Source organism: Vespa mandarinia, chromosome 11 (genome assembly GCF_050613455.1).
Source record: "Vespa mandarinia isolate Hongniang chromosome 11, ASM5061345v1, whole genome shotgun sequence".
Taxonomy (NCBI): Eukaryota; Metazoa; Arthropoda; class Insecta; order Hymenoptera; family Vespidae; genus Vespa; species Vespa mandarinia.
The window spans coordinates 3072891-3092946 of NC_140820.1; the positions used below are offsets into that span (position 1 = coordinate 3072891).

Below are 20056 nucleotides of genomic sequence, written 5' to 3' on the forward strand. Positions count from 1 at the left end.
TAACGGGAGAAATAATGCACGCACCTATATTTCTCGTTCGAATTTAATTCTTTTTTCCGTACGGTTGTGCGATGGATCGTAGGCGTGTCAAGATCAAAGGCCTAATTTTCCGGCTGTTAATTTCGCGTTGGGATCAAAACTCAAACGAAAAAAAAAAAAAAAAAAAAAAAAGAAAATAGAAAAAGAAATGAGAGAAAGCTTCTAAAACCATCGGTCAGTGTTAACGGCTGAACGCGCGTCTCTTTTTTCCCAATCAAATTCGTCCGATCGCGATGATGGGGTTGTAGTTTGGGACGAAGGGGGATGAGGTGAATATGTGGATCGAGAATGGCTCGAGGGCGAAGTATAGTGTGGGTGGATGACGGAGTTCGAAAACGAAGCGTCGCATTGTCACGTCGACGAACAAAGCTTGTTCTAATTACTCTCCTTTATGATCTTTTCCGGCATCCAGTCGAATTTCCTCGGCCAACGTGGCCGTGGCTCTATTCTCTTCCTACGGAAAATGATCGCGTTAGCTCGTTATCCTCGTTATCGTTCGCAGTGTAAGCGTGAGAGATCGTGTAACCGGCTGAAGTGCCGCTTTCCCTAACGGATTAACAAAATGATGATTCTCTGAGGAATAGTTAAGGATTATTGGCTTTCAAGAAGAAAGTCATTGCATCACGTTCGTTTAGAATGAATGGAATGAAAAAATATAATGGCATTGCACTCGTCGATATTAGGCTTATGTTTGAGAAATATTATTCGCGATTTTAAAATGCCATAGATACTTTTCCCAAGTATCGTATAATATCGATTGGTCAATATTATTTTGTTTGTGCAACTGATTGCGAGTACAAGAGTGTACAAATTTCTAAATACTATTGGTCGATTTTATCCCTTGTCGTTGTTTACATTAATACAGTTTTCCATAAACTATTCACACGATAAATTGCAAGTAAAAAAGAATCATGCTGGACAAAGCATCGTTAAGTCTTCGAAGCGAAATGCAAACACGTGGAAACTCAATGAAAAGCGAAATTACTTGGTGAGGGAATGAAAGACAGAGGGACAGAAAGAGACAGAAAGACAGAGAGACAGAGAGACAGAGAAAGAGAGAAAGAGAGAGAGAGAGAGAGTGAGAGAGAAAAGTGAAACGTATAGAAGAGGGTTGGAAAGAACCATTAGAATTCAAAAAACGACTGGGTCCCTTCGTTAAGAAAGCGTGAAACCCGCGTGAATCCCTCTACGCGACACGCCCAGTTTAATTAACAATAATCGTCCTTTCCCAGTAAACGCAGCGGGTCGTTGTGCCTCGATCGGCATGCTGTGTATCGTCCGAAAACTTGTGCGTGTCCTTTTCCTTGAGGATAACGAGCACCTTATTCTTCTTCTTCTTCTTCTTTTTCTTTCTTCCTTGGTCTTCCCTTTCTTATACCTTCTTTTTCCAACCGACACCGGCTCTTTATTTCAAACGCCGTGTCAAAAAATACGAGCTATAACGGTTCTCTTCTCTCTCTTACTCTTTCTCTTTCTCTTTAGCTCTTGGGCCGTCTATATCTATCCATAACTCGAGAGCGTGCACGTACCACCTGCCAGCTGCTGCATCCAATTAAGCCTCACAGCGTTATGCGCTAATTTCACTGTTAATTGTTAACCGTTCATTATTAATTACCCGTTCGCCTTATCGGAACATCTGCACGGGCAGGCTTCATTGGACGCCTTGCGTTGACAAGAGAGAGTGAGAGAGAAAGAGCTTACTTTATTACTCATAAATGAATGTATTACGTTGGTAGTGCTGCTGATGATACAACGAAGATGGATATACCGAGAAAAGACTGGATGAAAGAGAGGGAGAAAGGGGCAGAGAGAGAGAGAGAGAGAAAGAGAGAGAAAGAGAACGAAAGAGAGATAGAGAGATAGTGAGTAGGGAAGGGAGGTAAAGAGAAGGGTATTAATTAGAGAGAGAAATGTATTTTCCGCGTATTAATACCTCCCTGTTTTGCTCTTTGCGTCTGAATCATTACGCAGATTGCCGCGTAGCAACGATATTAATCCCGAAGTAGCGGATATTTCATGTATAACGAGGCCATGTGTGCCTGAGCCCGTTATAACCTGTCGTGACGAGAACACGCGTCTCGATCTTGCGCAAAGTCGTTCTTTCAGAATCGAAATGATGGATAATGATGGAAATTTTTCAGCTTTCTTCGAATCTACAAGACCTATGGAATATAAAAGAGCTAATCTAGCTCTTTAATTAAATTTTCTGTAAATACGCCGTCAGGATTATATCAAATAATATAAAAGTTAATAATGAATAATATTTCGATACAAATAATTATCTCTATTCGCCATCTTGAAACATTATGATGGTTACAAAGGCATAACAACGGCATTTCCTGTCATGAGGACGATATGAAAAGAATCTAATAGAATATTGTATTGCACGAGAAGGATAGACCATAAAATAGTTTATCGTTCATATCGATATACATACATACGGCGAAGAAAGAAATATATATATATATATACGTATTGAACTAGGATTTTAATTATATTTTTAAATAAATAAAAGCCTTTTTATTTGTAGTAAAAAAAAAAAAAAAAAAAAAAAAAGTAAAAACATTCGTTCCACGAACACAGATATCTCTCAGTCACTTTTCAATAAAATTCAATATGAGTTGTGTTATTTGGAAAATTTCAAGCCTCAACGTATTCATTGTTCGTCAATGGAATGTTAGAAAAAATGAAGAAAATATGGGAAGAATAGAGAGAGAGAGAGAGAGAGAGAGAGAGAGAGAGAGAGAGAGAGACGTAGAGGGAGGAAAGTAGACAGAAATAGAGGAAGATGAGAGAATTCAGTATGGATTCAATAAATTTACGACCTATGACCCGCTCGATTGCACGAATTTCGTGCGAGCTTTCGCGGAAGTGCGACGGTCGAGCGATAACAAGATGAAAACGAGGGAATACACCGGTAATTACTGAAATGATAATGACGAGGAGAACGACGACGACGGCGGCGCGGTGGTGGCGGCGGCGCGACAGTGTCGTCGTCGTCGACGACGACGACGATGGAGAAGGACAACGACAGAGGGAAGAAAAGGAGAGATAGAGAGAGATAGAGATAGAGAGAGAGAGAGAGAGAGAGAGAAGGGGGAGAGAGAAGGGGAGGAGGAAGGGAGAGCACGATCGGCTGCGATAGGGATAATTAACGATCACAATCGTACGAAAATGAGAACGGGGCGAGTGCGACGGTGACGATAACGAGCGGTCCAGCGATCTTATTAGCGATAAGCGACGATAACGAGGGCGCCTCGTTCCATACGATAACGACGGCGTTCCGGTGCTTGTAACAGTTGGAAAGGAACTCCGTCTAAAGATTGATACCGACGGCCCGGAACTCGTTTTCGATGCTAAACGCTCGTCGTCTCTCTTCGACGACTTCGTCCCACTGTCCTTCGAATTGCAACGTAATCTTCGCCTCTTCTTCTTCTTCTTCTTCTTCTACTTCTTCTTCTTCTTCTTCTTCTACTTCTTCTTCTTCTTCTTCTTCTACTTCTTCTTCTTCTTCTTCTCCTTCTTCTTCTTCTCTTTATTTTTAATCCTTTTAATTTTTTCTTTTTCGTTCAACCACCGTTCATCGACAGTGCAAAAAAATAAATGTTTCACTGTTAATTAGTCTAACGAACATATATTGAAGAGGAACGGTTGCTTTAGATTTTACTCGTCGATTTGCTCCTTCTTTCTTGAAAGATCTTGATACGATAAAGTGAATCAGGTGATTTGTTATCAGTGAGTACTCGTAATGATACAAGTAGATCAGCATAGTCGTCAACCTTTGATGGTCGGAAATAGTATCATGGTTAGAAACTTACGATTATCTTCTTGTTCATTTAAATATATACTTTACAAACATTCCTATCTGATATAATAAATCATTCACCAAATTCCATTCTAATGATAATTACGCGAACGCTAAGAAAATATAGGTATACGAAGTGTTTGTTAAATGTGTTCTACGATTCGTATAATAGTTAAGCCGAAGGGAAAAAGAAGGAGGCGTCGAACGTAGGAAGATCATCGGTGTCATGCAAACGTATAATTTCGACCGTCTCGCGCGAGTCCGTACCAGAGATGGTCTTTGTTCGTAGAAAAGACTTAAGATAAGTCTGGTACCTACAAAACACTACTACGTATATACTATATACGTTTATACTATGTATATACCTTACATATATATATATATATACATATATATATATATACATATATATATATATATATATATATATATATATATATACACTGGAAGGGAATGCTCCGGTAATGACGGTCAAGAGTCGGTACCCTCCCTCTACCCTCCTCTTCTTCTCAAGCAATAATTTTCCCCAGGGAATGGTTCAGGCATTCCTGTGCAACTGGCCGGCAACAATAAAATAAAGCATTTGTATCTTGTCATAATGCCCTCCTCTCTTGTAACTACGAATACTCTCAGCGACGGCGGAAGATTTGCTTTCCGTAATAAACGTTGTTTCGTGGACGAGAAGTAAAGAATCATCGAACTCTGTTCCAAGGAAGATAAGGAATAAGAGAGAGAAAGAGAAAGAAAGATGATCTGGAGCAGAAAGAGAGCAGGGTCCCACTTGGAGATGCAAAGAAAAGAAAAGGAAACTAAAGAAAATAGAAAAACATGAAGATAGAAGATAGGCCGGTTCTGAGGAGAGACAAAACTCAGCGCAGGTATGTAATGATAACTTGTGCTGAGTTATAATGACCAAGAGACTAGTAAGACAAGTCTGAAAATAATCTAATTATTGGTATAAATGATTATAGTAATTATAAATGAAAAGAGAAAGAGGGAGAGAGAGAGAGAGGGAGAGAAAGAGGGAGAGAGAGAGAGAGAGAGAGAGAGAGAGAGAGAGAGAGAGAGAGAGAGAGAGAGAGAGAGAGAGAGAAGGTGGTTTTGATTTTTGGTTCTGGTTATCTTGTGGACCAACTATTACAGGTATAACTTAGGAGGGCGTACAAATGAAAAGGCATATACACTGTTGCGGCCCTCTTTTTCGTGGAACCGGCATGCCCGCGAGAGAAAAGGAGGTGGAGATAACGATGAGAGGAAAGAGAAAGAAGGAGAGAGGGAGGATCATCGGGTGGCCGCGTTTCTGGTATGCAATTACGTAGAGAGGAACCCCGACAGCCGGAAGAATCGGTCCGTAACGTTCCTCGTGTATGCAACAAGTACGACGCGATAGCTCTTTGCCCTTGAGGATCACTTAATGACGCCGCGCGTAGCAGATACATTTATTAGCTGCGTTCCATTGGGTGTTCTTTATGATTGTCTTTTTTTTTTTGTGCTACGTTGCCTTACTCGGCAGGCATCGTAGTTAGTGATTCATATGATGAATTCGTTCTACGGATGAATACTTTCTGCAATGTTTTTCCTTCTAAAATCACATCATCTTTGTCTTTGATAATACTTATTAAAAATAAATATAACTTTTGTTTCTTTCTTTTCAATTTACTACAAGGAATATAAGTAATTGTAACTTTTATAAAGTAATTGTGTTTATATGATTTGTCATTTAATTAATTATCTTGAACAATGTAAATTCAGAATAAAGTATAATCATAATGTATTATCATTTTAAAATAGTACAGGTCCAATATTTAAGAGAAATCGATGTAAGACCGTCGTTTAGAAGGCCACGGTTATGAGCTCACATAAGATACAACAGAATGCCCTTAGACCCTTAATACGTATTTAATTAAGCGTGGCATAGCTGAACGAAGAGATAGAATGAGGGAGAGTAAGAAGGATGGTAAGAGGTAGGGATATATCGAGAAAGAGAGAGAATGAGAGGTAAAAGGGGTGAGGGGTCGGGTTTATAGTGGATATCAGTAGAGGGCACCATAACTCTTCCGCCTCCAGCAGAGCCAGCTCGCCGGCACTTATGCGCGCACCTACCGCTATGGAATTTCATCCTCGCCGTTGCGACATAAATCTCCGTCGCATTAATGCCCCGTACGTAGGTACGGCCCATACAGCAGCCAACGGAGGCTTCTGCGTTTCGGTGTGACGGCCTCCTAATATGCTCTCTCACTCTCTTTTGCACTTGCGTGCATTTCTGAGATTTTTCCTTGGTAGGGGAAGTCGGTCTGTTTGTAGAAACGCGAACGAGTACTATTCCATTGGTCCTGAGGTAGCACTTCATGTTAGTATCATTTACTAGTTATTATATAGTGTTTTATAATGCCAAGATAATATTTTTAGATTACGGAATATCTCGTTAATTCGTCATTGTTATACCATTTCTATTGGAAATACTTTTTATCTTTTTTGTTTTGTATAAATAAAGAATTGGTATATCAATAATCGATATAAGTTCGGTAGTTAAATAAAATGTATAAGATGAAGCTTGTTGAATATTGTCATGGACATGTAAGGTTTCCATTGTTTTCTCCAACAAGAGTCAAAGAAATGTTATATTCCTTGGGTCAATTCGTAAAGGAAGATGGGACTTTCTTAGTGTCTCTTTCGTTTGCTTGAGAGAAGAAGAAGAAGAAGAAGAAGAAGAAGAAGAAGAAGAAGAAGAGAAAGAGCGAGGAACGTTCCGGCATTAAAGTTAAAGTGTAAAAGTGTTATTTGCGCACGGCTCGGTGCGGGCAAGCTGTACGAAGCGAAGCCGATACAGGCTTCGACCCCCGACGGCCCCCATAAATATCCGGTAGTGGCAGCTTGTTACTACACACTATGCGAACTTCAAACCGACCACGACACTCAATATCTCTCGACCACTCGTTCGTCAGGATTCCGCTAGTTCTCTATCTCTTTCTCTCTTTCCATCCCTCACACCAGAGTTTATTTGCTCTGTTAAAAACTTTAATCTTCTTTCTTTTACTGAAGGATCGTCATCATTTTCCAGAAAACTCACAAACACTTTGAGAATTAACATTTTTTTCTTTCATTCTTTAAACTACTCAACGATAGATATCTTTTCGTTTTCTTGTATATACTTTTTCAAAATCAATTCAATACGAAAATAATCTTATTTAATTATATTTCTTGGATTTTTATTTTATATGAATGAAGAGTAAAAGAGTTAAGAGGACAGGTATACAAAGATACATAAGATGGACGTAAGACAAGAGTGAGAGGGCAAGTATCAGGGTCGACGAGTAGAGAGTGCGGAACTGGAATCGTTGCCAACCACGTGGACGTGGCGGGTTTTGTTTCTAAAAGTGTTCGCATAGCGGTTCAGTCTTCGTTTGAAAATAACTATGTTGGCTGGCGTTAGCCTAGGATTAAATCGTACCGACGCATCATTGACGCGGAATACTTTAATTGAGTCGTCTCTCTTTGTCTCCTTTTTTCTATTGATATGAACAAGAAGATTAATTCACTATCTTTAACATTTTAATTATATAATTGACTGTGCAATCAAAACAAAGAAAAAACAAAACTTTATACATATACGTATATAAATTATTAAAAATAATAAATTCTTTTATTTCTAATTTAATTTAATACTTAAAAATTGATGAAATATTTTGAAGAAGAGAAAAAGACCGAAAATTTTGTTGGTCAAAATATATATATAGTTTGGTTAATACTTGTCGTAGCATGTTTCTAGTTCTAGGAAAGTGTAGAGAAAGGGAAGGAGGAGAGGATAGTAAGGAGAAGTAGGAGATCGACTGGCACGTTACTAGCATGGTAGTGATGAGAGAGGGAGAGCAAAAGAGACGGAGAGTGAATAAGTGAGAGAGAGAGAGAGAGAGAGAGAGAGAGAGAGAGAGACACTAAGCGAGAGAAAGGTAGGCGGTAGAAGCCTAATTGGTCGAAATTAGCAAGTTTAGTCATTAGCGGAGTTTCCGGCGGTAACGCTGGGTCCACTTGACTCCGTTTCCTGGGAAAGGAAGGACGGAAGGAAGGTGTGTACAGCGTACGAATCGGTTACGTTTCTCCCCCACACACTCACACACACACACATACACACTTCTGTTATATAAGTATACGTTGATGGTGAAATGTGCGCGCGTGTGCCGAGGAGGTTTCGCGCGGCGCGGAATTACGCGGCGGAGAGCGCTTCGTGACCGCAAATAACTGTTTCCATTGGAATCCTGCGGTTTACACTTTACCGCTGGTGCCATATCAACGCCTTAACGTGCCGTATTTAAATCCTGTCGCCGCTCCCGCCAACGGCACGCACCATCTCCGGATCGACTTTGAACTATAAGATCAGCAAACGGTATGGTTGCTTCTGCAATATGACTTTCTCTTGTGATTCTTCCATATATTTTACTTTTCTATATTGAAGTGTGGGAAAGATAGGTGTGGTAAAAAGAAATTCATATAGTTATTCGTGGAGCTATACATTCATTGGATTATAGATTTTATCGAGTATGATCTAATGAAATCAATAATAAGAATTATGCTTTGGTATAATTAGATATTAAATTTAATGATATAAGAAGTATAAAAAAGTAAAACAAAGAAAAAAGAAAATAAGCCTCAATTTATGATTTTCCTGGAGTAGCAGGTGCTTCATATAAATTAAGTATTTCTTTTTTTCTTTTAACCTAAAGACGTGTACATGTATCCTTCAGTATCTCTGGTGCCTTCCTCTTGTTTTATGATACATTAAATACGAAAGTGCAAAAGATCCCAGAGCACGATACTAGTAGAAACCTACTTTGTCATACACCGTGGTATCGTGCAACGCATACCATACCGTCGGCCTACCAAATGTTTTAAAATAATCATACATGGAACCCCGGCTGCAGGCCACTTTTCATGAATGCATTAATTCCGCTTAGTCCTTCTGACCCCCTTGTGTAAAACGAACGAGCCACCCCACGAAGACGACAATAGGAGAGAACCCAGCTAGCTAGCTGCATTCATATACACGTACGTAACTATATACATATATACATACATATATATATATATATACAGGGTGTCATGTATATATATATATATATATTGTACACATTCGCCTTGGAAAATAATAATATACTAAAAAAATATATATATATATATTATTAATATAAACGAATGAAATATATTATGAAAAAAAGGAAATATAATTTTTTTTTTTTTTTGTGAAATGTCCAAACATGTTTCTTGCTAGATATTAAACACTTTCAAGTTCTTCCTTCTTGCTTCAGTACAAAAAATGAACTGATTTATAATAAAACATTTTTAGAAAATAATATCAAGGTCTTCGAATTTATATACTTTAATATCAGAGCCAGTTAACTTGACGTATATACATATATACATGCATTAATTCATACAATTATTACCTTTGAGCCAGATAATCGTTAATGATGATTTGAGACACCCTATATATGTATGTATACGTCATTCTCATGCGAGTATGTGCCGTATTAGCGTAGTATATGCGTATGAACGTTGGAGTAAGGGCATCAGCTGCCGCACAAGGGCCCTTAATTATTCTATTAAACGGGCCGCGGACTTATTGTAACGCGCATACGTACCTACGGATATATGTTCTTGTGTGTATGTGTGTGTATGTAAGCGAGGTGCTAGGGGAGAGACGGGAAGATAGAGAACGCAAATACGAGAGTTCAATGGGAACGTACGTTTATGTTGTATGGAAGGGATGCTGGTATCGAAATCGATCGGAAGGACCGATTGAGATGGGAGGCTTTTAGTGAAAGAGAGAAAGAGAGAGAGAGAGAGAGAGAGAGAGAGAGAGAACGAATCATATATGTGAAATTTTATAATTCTCATTTTTTACATCTATTATGATGTACAATTTATTATAACATTTTTATATGATGAAAAGTCTCATAAAATTCTCACCGTCCAATTTGCAACCCTTTTTCCATATTCTTGGTCACGTAGATAGGGAAGAACATCACTGGGAAGGAAGGAACAAAGAGGAAAGAGAAGGGTAAAGCGAAAGCCGTTTTACAACGTTGTTTTGAGTAACGCTGCGAAATCGCTATGCAATTTTCTTTCCACGGAGAATCCGCGCTCCAAAGATAGGAAGGCTTCGAGAAACAGAGAGAGAAAGAGAAAAAGATATATATATATATATATATATATATATATATATATAAAGAGAAAAAGAGAGAGAGAAAGATGCATACAACGTTCTCAGTGGCCACGTGATTGGTCGTAAACGCCAAAAATATGCGCCGATTGGCCGGCAGTCCGGCCGGCTTTATGGCAGCATCGGTATGCCAGCCGGGTTTTATGGTTAATTTTTGCAATTTTGTAATTGCCTTGTGCCCCATGGGCATCGTACGACGCCCCTGTGTCCTATCTTCTGTTACCTCGCTTTTCTCCCCTTTCTCCCTCTCTTCTGCCACCAGCTCCATCTACTCCTCACTTTTCCTACTCGACCAACGTAACCGGCCAAGCATCGTAAACCAGAACATGACCAGCGTCTTCCCTGTTTTCTTCATTTTCCTACTTTCCAAAGAAAAAAAAAGGAAAAAAAAAAGAAAAAAGAAAAAAAAATAAATTTCCTCGTAAACGTAAAATATTGGCCCTAAAACTATAAATTAAAAGGAATATTGATAGTTCGTTAACGACTTTACTTTATGCGAAATGTTTCATTTCAGCTGGTTGAGTTGACATTTTTATAACATGTTTTATATGAATGGCTTTTGGAAATCAGTTATTTGGATTAGCCTGTATATCAAGTTGGATTTGATATATAAAGTGATATTTGCCGAATTCTTATCCGATATAAGATCTCAAAATAATATCGTAATTATTTTCCAATTCATAGTATTGTACTTTGAATTTCACTTTGTTCCTCTTACAATTTTCCTCGGACTTTTTCGTTTCTTCAATATTTTTCTCCATTATTTCACATTTAAAAAATCGACCCGATCGAGTACGATGACAATCTTGAATTTAACGAGACGTCGACATTTTTGAAAATACTATTGGGATCCACCCGGCGTAGCCAATTTTGCCTGTTCGCCCGTAAAGTAATGATTTCAATTTCGTGAGATCGCTCCTGCCAGCAGCCACTATGCATCCCTATTTCCCTCTCTCTCTTTACCTTCTCCATGTTCGACGATTCGGATTAAGCCACTAAGGAAATTCAATATCAGTAGCTGAGATGGGCACATAAAATTACTGACTGCCACTTCGCTTTAATTTGCGCAGTAAAGTTACCCGCACCCCGTCTTTCCTGTTCCCCAATCCGCCTCAACCGATTTTGCTGTGACTCCATCCGGACATGAAGCTTGTCTCTCTCTATCTCTCTCTCTCTCTCTCTCTTTTTTCTCTCTCTACTATACAGTTTCTCCGAGCTTACACATCCGATTAGTCCGAGTTTTCGTAAAACTGAAGAATTATGATTTGTTTATTTGCTGACAGCGCATTTCAATGTTCAATTCGATGAAATTAATTGTTAGTAATACTTATCGACTCTCGAATGCAATAAAATTGAGCCGATGATGAAATACTTGTTTAATATCGAAAGACTCGCATTTTTTCAAGTGCACAATGATTTAATAATTGTTAGATAAACCATCATTCGTGACTATCAAAGGATTTATTAATTTTTTTTTTCGCTTCAAAGGAGATCTATCAAAACACTTGTTATTTTTTTTATTACTGATAACCAACGTGATCAGTTGATTGTGTCCTATATTACCTAGCGAATCACTCCCAAAAATCCATGACCCTCCCGGTTCTTGGAAAATCCTCCTGTTAAATTTATGATCCTGCGGGCCGCAAACAGTGCACGTAAAACGTATCCGCGTACGAAATTGAAGCCACCGTAGTCGGCACGGGTGGTTAGGGGGTGGAGTCCGTGGCCTCCGTGAAACTGAACGAAGGGAGAAGTATCATGCCTGTGTGATTGTGTTCATGTCTATGTGAGTATAGGGGGTGAGTGGTAGCGTAATACGAAAACCATAGAATTCGCAATATCTTCCCAACGCGTTTTCACCACCGTGTACATACGTATTCTCTCCTCGGCGTATTCGCGTGGTAGGGATGAAAAAGAGGGATGGAAAGAGGTGGCTAGAGGGTGTACACGAAGCCCAATCTTCTACTCTTCCTCGCTCTCTCATTCTCTTTCGCTCTTGCTTGGCACAGTTCTGGCGTGTGTCAGTACTATCAGTTTATCAGATGTTGCGGCCAGCTACGACAGCTGTTACCTCAAGATATGGTAATTTTTAAAGTAACGGAAGAAGAGAGTGGAAGAGAGATAGTGCTAGCTAGAGGGTGGGCTAGAGAGTTGGAGGAAGTATCGAAGTTGAGGGGAAGTGAAACAGACTCGAATGTTGGGGTTGCTGTAGTAGAAAGAGAAAGAGAAAGAGAGAGAGAGAAAGAGAGAGAGAGAGAGAGAGAGAGAGAGAGAGAGAGAGAGAGAGAAAGAGACCGACTGATAGTGAGTGAGTGAATGGGGTTGAACAGAATAGGATGTAGAGAGATAGATAGAGAGAGAAAGAGAAAGAAAGAAAGAGAGAGAGAGAGAGAGAGAAAGAAAGGGAAAGAGAATACCAATATCTGTCAAACACATATTTTTTTAGATTTATCAGGTTTTTCCTTCGCAAAGCAAATCCAATTTAATTTTCTCGATACAGCCTATGAGCGACTCGTACTCTTATAACCATTTCATGTGATTCTTTCTTTCTTTCTCTTTCCTTCATTAAGCAGACAAACAAATATACGGATTGTTTATCCAATGACAAGATGTTGTGCTCACACAAATTTGAAATGAGATAATTTTTTTATACAGGTGTGACATTTTTCATTCTGGGAAATACGAATAATGTCTATCTAATAACATCATAGCTGTATATGCATTGTATACAATTTTTAATTTAATTAACTAATTTTGGTATTGCAATGAATCCAGGAGAGATTGGGGATAATTGGTAGCTTGCGTCGGAATATATTCAGACTAAAACCAGTTAAAAATGCTAGTTGGTTTAAACATCTGCCTTTGTTTTTATCTTTTCTACGTAATGAAGTAAAAAGAAAAAAAGAAGTAGTAGGGGAAAAGAAGAAATAGGAAATTCTGAACGTGCCCTTATCGGATTAATTTCCTTCCACCGCGACAAAGGGCAGAAATCCTTAGGAAACGAAGATTTTCCTTCTTTCCTACCTTTAACGTTCACCTTCTGATCCCTCTACCTCTAGTCTCGATGTGCCTACCCTGCTCCCCTATGCGTGTCTCCAACGGCAGTAATGAGAAGAGACGACGAGGCCTTTTCAGGAGGTGCAATCCAGCGTGACGTTGCTTCTTACTCTCTCGCGGCTTCCAACATTTGTCGGTTCTCAGCTTACGTTTCCGGACGCGGGAGGGTGAAGAGGATGAAGAAGAGGATGATGCTAGCAAGCAACGCAGTTGCTATTGCTTGCGGCTTACGCGTTGCGAGCATGCACCACTACCATGTAAGGCGATCAAAAGGAAACGCACGTATGTCTGAGTATCTATGTATGTGTATGTGTGTGTGTGTTTGTACGTGTATGTATGCAGATATATATATATATATATATATATATATATATATATATATATATATATAATGGGGGACAAAAGTATTCGTATAGTAGGAATATGGAAATACATTCTTACTGTACGAATATTTTCCTCCCTCACTGTATACAAATGTATTGATACAAAAGAAGGGTGTTACGAAAAAGTGACTAAAATATTATTTAGCTGGGGATCTCTGAATGTAACAAAAATATAGGGGAGAATTCAGTGAGGCATTTCTATTAATGACGCGAAATGATTTCAATGGAACGTTGAATTAAATAGCTAGCTTATTTGTTTGGATCAATGGGAGATCATGTTGCCGGTGAAATTTTCTTTTTCTTTATCGAACAAATATGTATGTATACATTATATAAGATTAAGATTAATTATAATCAATGAAACATTATATTACGTTAGAAATTCAATTTTATGTGAACTGTTTGATTTGTTATATCGAAAAATCAAATTTTCTGTTTTCTGTCTAGATATTTCCAATAGCTACGCACACGCATGTGTGCGCCAAGCGATATATTGAGATCTCGCGAGAGCGTAGGTACGCTTACGAAACAGGAAATAATGGTGCGCATTAGTAGCGACAGCTGCGATGCAACCCCGGATTGAATTGTTGTTCGGAGAGTTCGTGGAAAAACGGGGTGTGCGAGGGAACGTCGAGAAGCGCGAGGGGAGGATTTCGAACTACTCCCCTTGAACGACGGAACTGGAACGAAAAAGAGCTTCGAATGTCGAGGTGGCTCCGTCGTATTGTACGACGGCGACGTTAATTGTGCGGATTTGTCATCGCGCGATGGCATCACGAAATACGTTTTAGGACGTCCCTCAGGAAAACGATGCTAATCTTCGGATGAACATATGCTTATGATATGCACTTCTGTAACTGTAAAGAGGGGATATTCGAGAAGGATACGTTAATGGAACCTGGACATTGCTCATACTCGATAATAATACAATATATATGTAAATTAATACATGTTATTATAAATACATATTCCAATATTTTGATTAGGTAAAATTAAAAATTTCTTCCATTATAAATCTTTACAAAGTAAAACGTTTATTATTTATTTCATTTCTCATGGTGAGATAACCGAAAAAGACAATGGTACGAAAAAAGAAAAAGAAAAGAAAATCTTTAATTACATCTTATCAGTGATCTTAACCATAGCAACCCTTGTTCCGTGAAACGTACGAAACGTAATAATTTTAACTTTGAAATGCAACCCCTTACGTTCGCGACTCGCCAGCTCGCGCGTACATCGCCGTTACGAGGCCGTAATTAGTCCGAATTGACAAACAAAACTGCAGGAAAAGCGGGCCATTCTTGTTTGTACGCACAAAGGGTCTCGGCTTCTCTATCTCTCTTTCTCTACTCTTGGACGCGTGGACGACTCGCCTGGTAGTACCGGCCAAAATTTTAATTAATCCAGAGAGCTTATTAGTTTGAGTGCCGCCAAGGACTGGGTACGGTCGAGAACCACAAGAAAGAGAGAGAGAGCAAAAGAGAGAGAAAGAGAGAGAAAGAGAGAGAGAGAGAGAGACAGAACAATTTCCAACTTGAGTGCGGAACGGGGGATGAAAAGGGCTCGTTTCCACGGCCTCGTACAATCGAGTGAAAACGAAGAAGAAAAATAAAAGAGGCACTGGGAGGGAAAAAAATATTGCAATAAAAACATAGTACCGTCCGGATTGCTGCTACCTTCTCGCTTCCGGTCAGATTACCTTCAAACTTTCGAGCACCTTCCGACATTTTTATCCTTTTACTTATCCTCTGCGGCTATTCATCTTCTTTTTTCTCCGAATATGTATATATATATATATATATATATACATATGTTGTGAATACGTATATATTTTTTCTTTGGTATATAATATTATAATACTCGTGTTTATTGTTATAGCCCGAAAAAAGAATGAATAAGTGAATTAATAGGAATTACTATGTATATTAAAAATGTACATCGTACATAGTATCGTACATAGTATCGTTTCTGTTATAGCGTAGTTCGTAAACAAAATGATTTTAATTTGTAATAGAAAAAGGTACTTGAAACTCGAAAACTCTTGTGTTGTTGTTGATCAATCCAAATACTCATATCGTGTATTTATTGTATTACAATGTATGGCACGTAGTGGTCAATGTTTTATACTTTTATTTACGAATGAACTTGTTGTACTATTTAAACGCACTATTGATTATTGTTTTATTATTAAGTTTTCATTATGTCTTTACCAATATCCATTCGATAATTGAAATACTCGCGATTGTAAAAAAACATATTCAAGATAATATATAATATAAAAACATGTTAAAGGTATTAAAAACATAAAAACTCGAGTATCACATTCCTTAAAGTTCGTGCGATCCTTTCACGATCAACTTGAAAGATTTTAATTATTTTCTGTCAATATAAGGATAAAAATAATATTCGAATATGTTAATTCTGCAATAAAAAAAAAAAAAAAAAAAAAAAAAAAAATCTAGCAAGGAGAAAAAGAAGAACTGAAGGTGAAATCGGAGGAGAGGATTATCAAGAATCTTTTTGATCTCTCCTTGAACGAAATACGTAAAAAGAAAAGAAAAAGGAACAAGAAAGATATAGAAAGATTTAAAGCGAGAGAGAGAGAGAGAGAGAGAGAGAGAGAGAGAGGAGAGAGAGAAAGTCATGGTGAACGGTTAACAAGCGTCACATTCGTCAAACCACGCGCGTCCAATGCCACAGGGTGATACGTGTAACGAGCTAATTAACTTAATTTATCGCCGTTTGACGGGGATCCAATCGCAGATGCGCGGCACGTTAATTGTACGTCCATTAGCTGCCGATACGATCGTATAACCATCTAGCGTTTACTCCCTAACGATCGTTTAAAGCTCCCATCGTATCCTCTCTCTAGATGATGACTACAGACTCATTGGAAAACATCTTTTCTTATTTTTCTATATTCGTTAACAGCTCATCGTATTTTCTTACTCTCCCTACGCTAAATAACGATTTCATGTTATTTCTGTCGATTGGGATTCATTTAATGAGCTACTAAATTATTTTATTGTTTGCTTGTATACGAGAATTATGTACGTAATGATTTTCATTATAAGTATTGTGTGGCATGGCAAGTTTGTCTGAATATTGAGTTATTGTCAATGAAGAGGGAGAAAGGGAGAGAGAGAGAGAGAGAGGGAGGGAGGGAGGGTGGGAGAGAGAGAGAGAGACAATATTTGGATAGAACTGTTTAGAAATGTGCAATAGGACTATTGTCCTTTGTAATCAATGTCTTAAGCATACAGATATAAAATGCAGTATTATGTTGTTATTGCTTTGTCTAGTTTCAAGTGAAAATTAAATATAAAACATAATTGTAATTATTTCTCAAGATTGGAAAAAATGAAAGGAAAAAGAATAAAGGGAGAGAAAAAGAAAAAGAAAGAAAAAAAATTCATTATCGTTTATCCAGAAGGAAGAAGAAAAAGAAGTTCTGTTTTAATGAAGGGACAAGCCATTTAGTGACCCATAAGATCTGCGAGTCTTCTCGTAAGTCTTGTCTATAAGAAAACCATGTTCCGTGCTTGATCGCGTATACCTCGAAGTCAAAGAAAAATCAGGTAACAGTTCGAAGGGTACATCGAGTCGGTAGCAAAAACAAGATACCTTTCTGGGAACTAATCTACTCGTCTATACCATCTTACACCTTTCTTTGGCTTTTTGTTAACGGAATACAATCTTGCGATCTTTGTTGTCTATTCTGTTTTTCTCTTTCTTTCCATTTAAAAGAAAACCTTTTCTACTTGGAAAGATATTTAACTATTCCTAGGAACGTGACAGAGAACAATAAGATTATCTGATGTTTCTAACCAGCCGATAACCTGGGTTCGAAAAAGGATAAGAACCTAAAAGTTTATTTCTATAGATAAGATTTTTAAAGTAATAAATAATTTTGAATAAAAATTGTTATTCCCTTTATCATGACCAATGGAATTATTATTTCCGATATTATTTAATTTACTTACTTCCATGATCTTGAGTAGTATTAATTTAACTGTAATTAGGATTGACTTTTGACTTTTGACGTTGAAAACGAGATGCGATTTTACATTAAGGTCTCGGTCTAATAAAATAAATTATTTCTTCCTAGCTTTTCCATAGATATTTCTGTCTCTGTCCCATTCCAGACAGTAGATATCTGGCCACAAGAGCAACGTAGTTACGCCGTTACGCTACGCTCGGGTACTTAAATTCATAGGATGAAGAGGAAAAGCTTGGAGGAGTAGGAGTCGGGGGAAAGAGTAGAGAGAGAGTAATAGCGGGAAAGAGGACGTAGACGAGGAAGAGAGAGAGAGACACCCGCAATTTCGTGATTGCTTTTCAGACGACACTTTGTACACCCATGGACAGCACCAACCAACTCATTACGGTAATGACACGTGTGCATCAATTCGCATTAATATTCTAATGGACGTCAGGGAGAGGGAGAGAATGACTAAGAGAGAAAGAGAGATAGAAGAGGAGGGAGGGGGGTGGGTGGGTGCAGACGAGGGTAGCTTGCTCAACATGGTAATGGTAGAATCGGTATTGGTATTAGTGTTGGTAGTAGGAGTGCTGCTGGGTCGAAGTGTGGAAGGCTAGAAAGGAGTTGGCATCGGAGACGAAGGGAGACGCCATGCTATCTTGCACATAATGCCAATTAATTAATGGATACTACTGTGGTTCGGCTGGATTATGTAACTGGTGCCCAGGACGACTGCTATCGATCGACGTCTCGGTGCTGCTAGACGGTGAATGTAAATTTCGTTCGTTTCGTTCCCGACGTCGTTCCGTTTGCTCGTTCGTTCGTTACAGTAAATATTTTTTTTCTATTTTCCTTTTTTTTTCTCTCTATGCTTTCGCATCACTGGAGACGTATGAATGAAAGTGATGGTTATTGATCGAGTCGTCTCTTTCACTCTCTCTCCCTCTCTCCCTCTTTCGCTCTCTCTCTCTCTCTCTCTCTCTCTCTCTTTCTCTCTTTCTCCAAAGAGAAACGTTCTACGTAATAAGTATTGAAAAGATTGGATGGACACTTTCTTCTTTCTCAATATCGAAACACAGAGACTCAAGAGTACAATTTCATTATGGCAAGCTTTTAATAAAAAGAGAGTAATAAACTGAGGGTATATACATTGATTTACCAATGTAAATTTGTTTTTATAGAACTTTCGTTCCTCACATAAAACGATTCTGTTTTTCTATTTCTTCTCAAATAATATTGAGGAAAAAAAGAGATAATAGGAAAATATATGAAGACCGGAATAAAGAGCGCAACGAAGAAGGATTTGTTTTTTAAGGACGATCCAAAGTCTTTTAAAAAAGCATCGAGTGCTTTGATCCAGAAAAAAAAAAGAACTGACAAGCGCCATCACGCTTCTTTAACGGCAGCGCCATCTGCGATCTCTTATGTTGCTTCGTAATAAATGCGCTATAATGAACGTTAGTGTGTTGGTAACTGAAACGCGTCTCGATCTCACGCAAAACGCATGTCATCCTGCATAATGACTGAATGTCATCGTCATCGACGGTACAACGATGATGTCGCACTGCTACACATCTAAACGTATACGTGTGTGCATGAGTGTATTTTCGCGCGCGCACGGATCGTTATTCAATTACCGAGCGATGCCTATAACCGAATGATCATTACGCACGCGGTTAACGAGGTGCGTTAAACGATCGAGCTTACTGTCCATCGGGGAAAGATCGGGCGGACGTGAGCGGGAAATCGATAATCCTTCTCTATCGGCCGGATAATGAGCCAGCAATGAACTAGCCAACGAGAAAGAGAAAATCTTTTTTTACCCATCGATTATTTTCTTTCGTAGAAATATAGTGCAGGATAGAGTCAATATTAATTTTATATATATATATATTGAGAGAGAGAGAGAGAGAGAGAGAGAGAGAGAGAGAATAATTAATATTTTAATTAAGTTTGTACGATAGAAAATAGAATTAAAAAATAATGTTAAAATCTTGGCAAGAATTTCCGAGAGTCATTTGAGGAACTCCAAGCATCTTCCTTCTCGTATCCCTTTAAACCACCTTAAACCAGCTTTCAGAACGCGACGGCTCGGTTATTCTTCTTCATTAAGCAACGATGCACAACGAGACCTAAGTAAATATACTTCAAGACCACGTCACGGAAAGGAAGAATAAAAAAGAAAAGGAAAAGAAGAAGAAAAAGGAACAGGTGAATGCGCCTGTATCTCTCATTTCCTTATTTCACCCTCTCTCTACCTTAGAGTTCTACCTCAGAGAATGTTTTGTTTTAATAATTTATCGATCCTGTTCGACAAGCAACTTCTATTCTTTTTCATTTGTTTGTTAGCAATGAAAATACATAAACGAAAAGAGTTTATTCGTTTACCAACCATATTGTATGTTAAAACTTTGAATATATCACAACAATAGATATTAACTCAGCGTTATATCTTACGAAATAAATTTAATAGAAATCAATACCTACGTCTTTCATTTCTAATTGTAAATTAACTTTTAGTGGTTATATTATCAACAACATTACGAATGCGTATAAAATCAATAACTCATGTC

The 20056-nt window shown here is 38.2% G+C and overlaps 1 protein-coding gene across 3 annotated transcripts in view; it reads right to left on the reverse strand.

Moving 5' to 3' along the window:
* The window catches only part of LOC118441457 (uncharacterized), a 90442-nt gene that overhangs the window by 43729 nt on the left and 26657 nt on the right, over window positions 1-20056 (reverse strand). The window contains exon 1 of one of the 3 annotated variants that reach the window (XM_035865442.2): window positions 25-171. The exons of the other annotated variants lie outside the window; for them this stretch is intronic. The gene's annotated coding sequence lies outside the window, so the exon portion shown is untranslated. Of the gene's footprint in view, window positions 1-24; window positions 172-20056 lie in introns of those variants that run through there. 3 annotated transcript variants of the gene reach the window in all.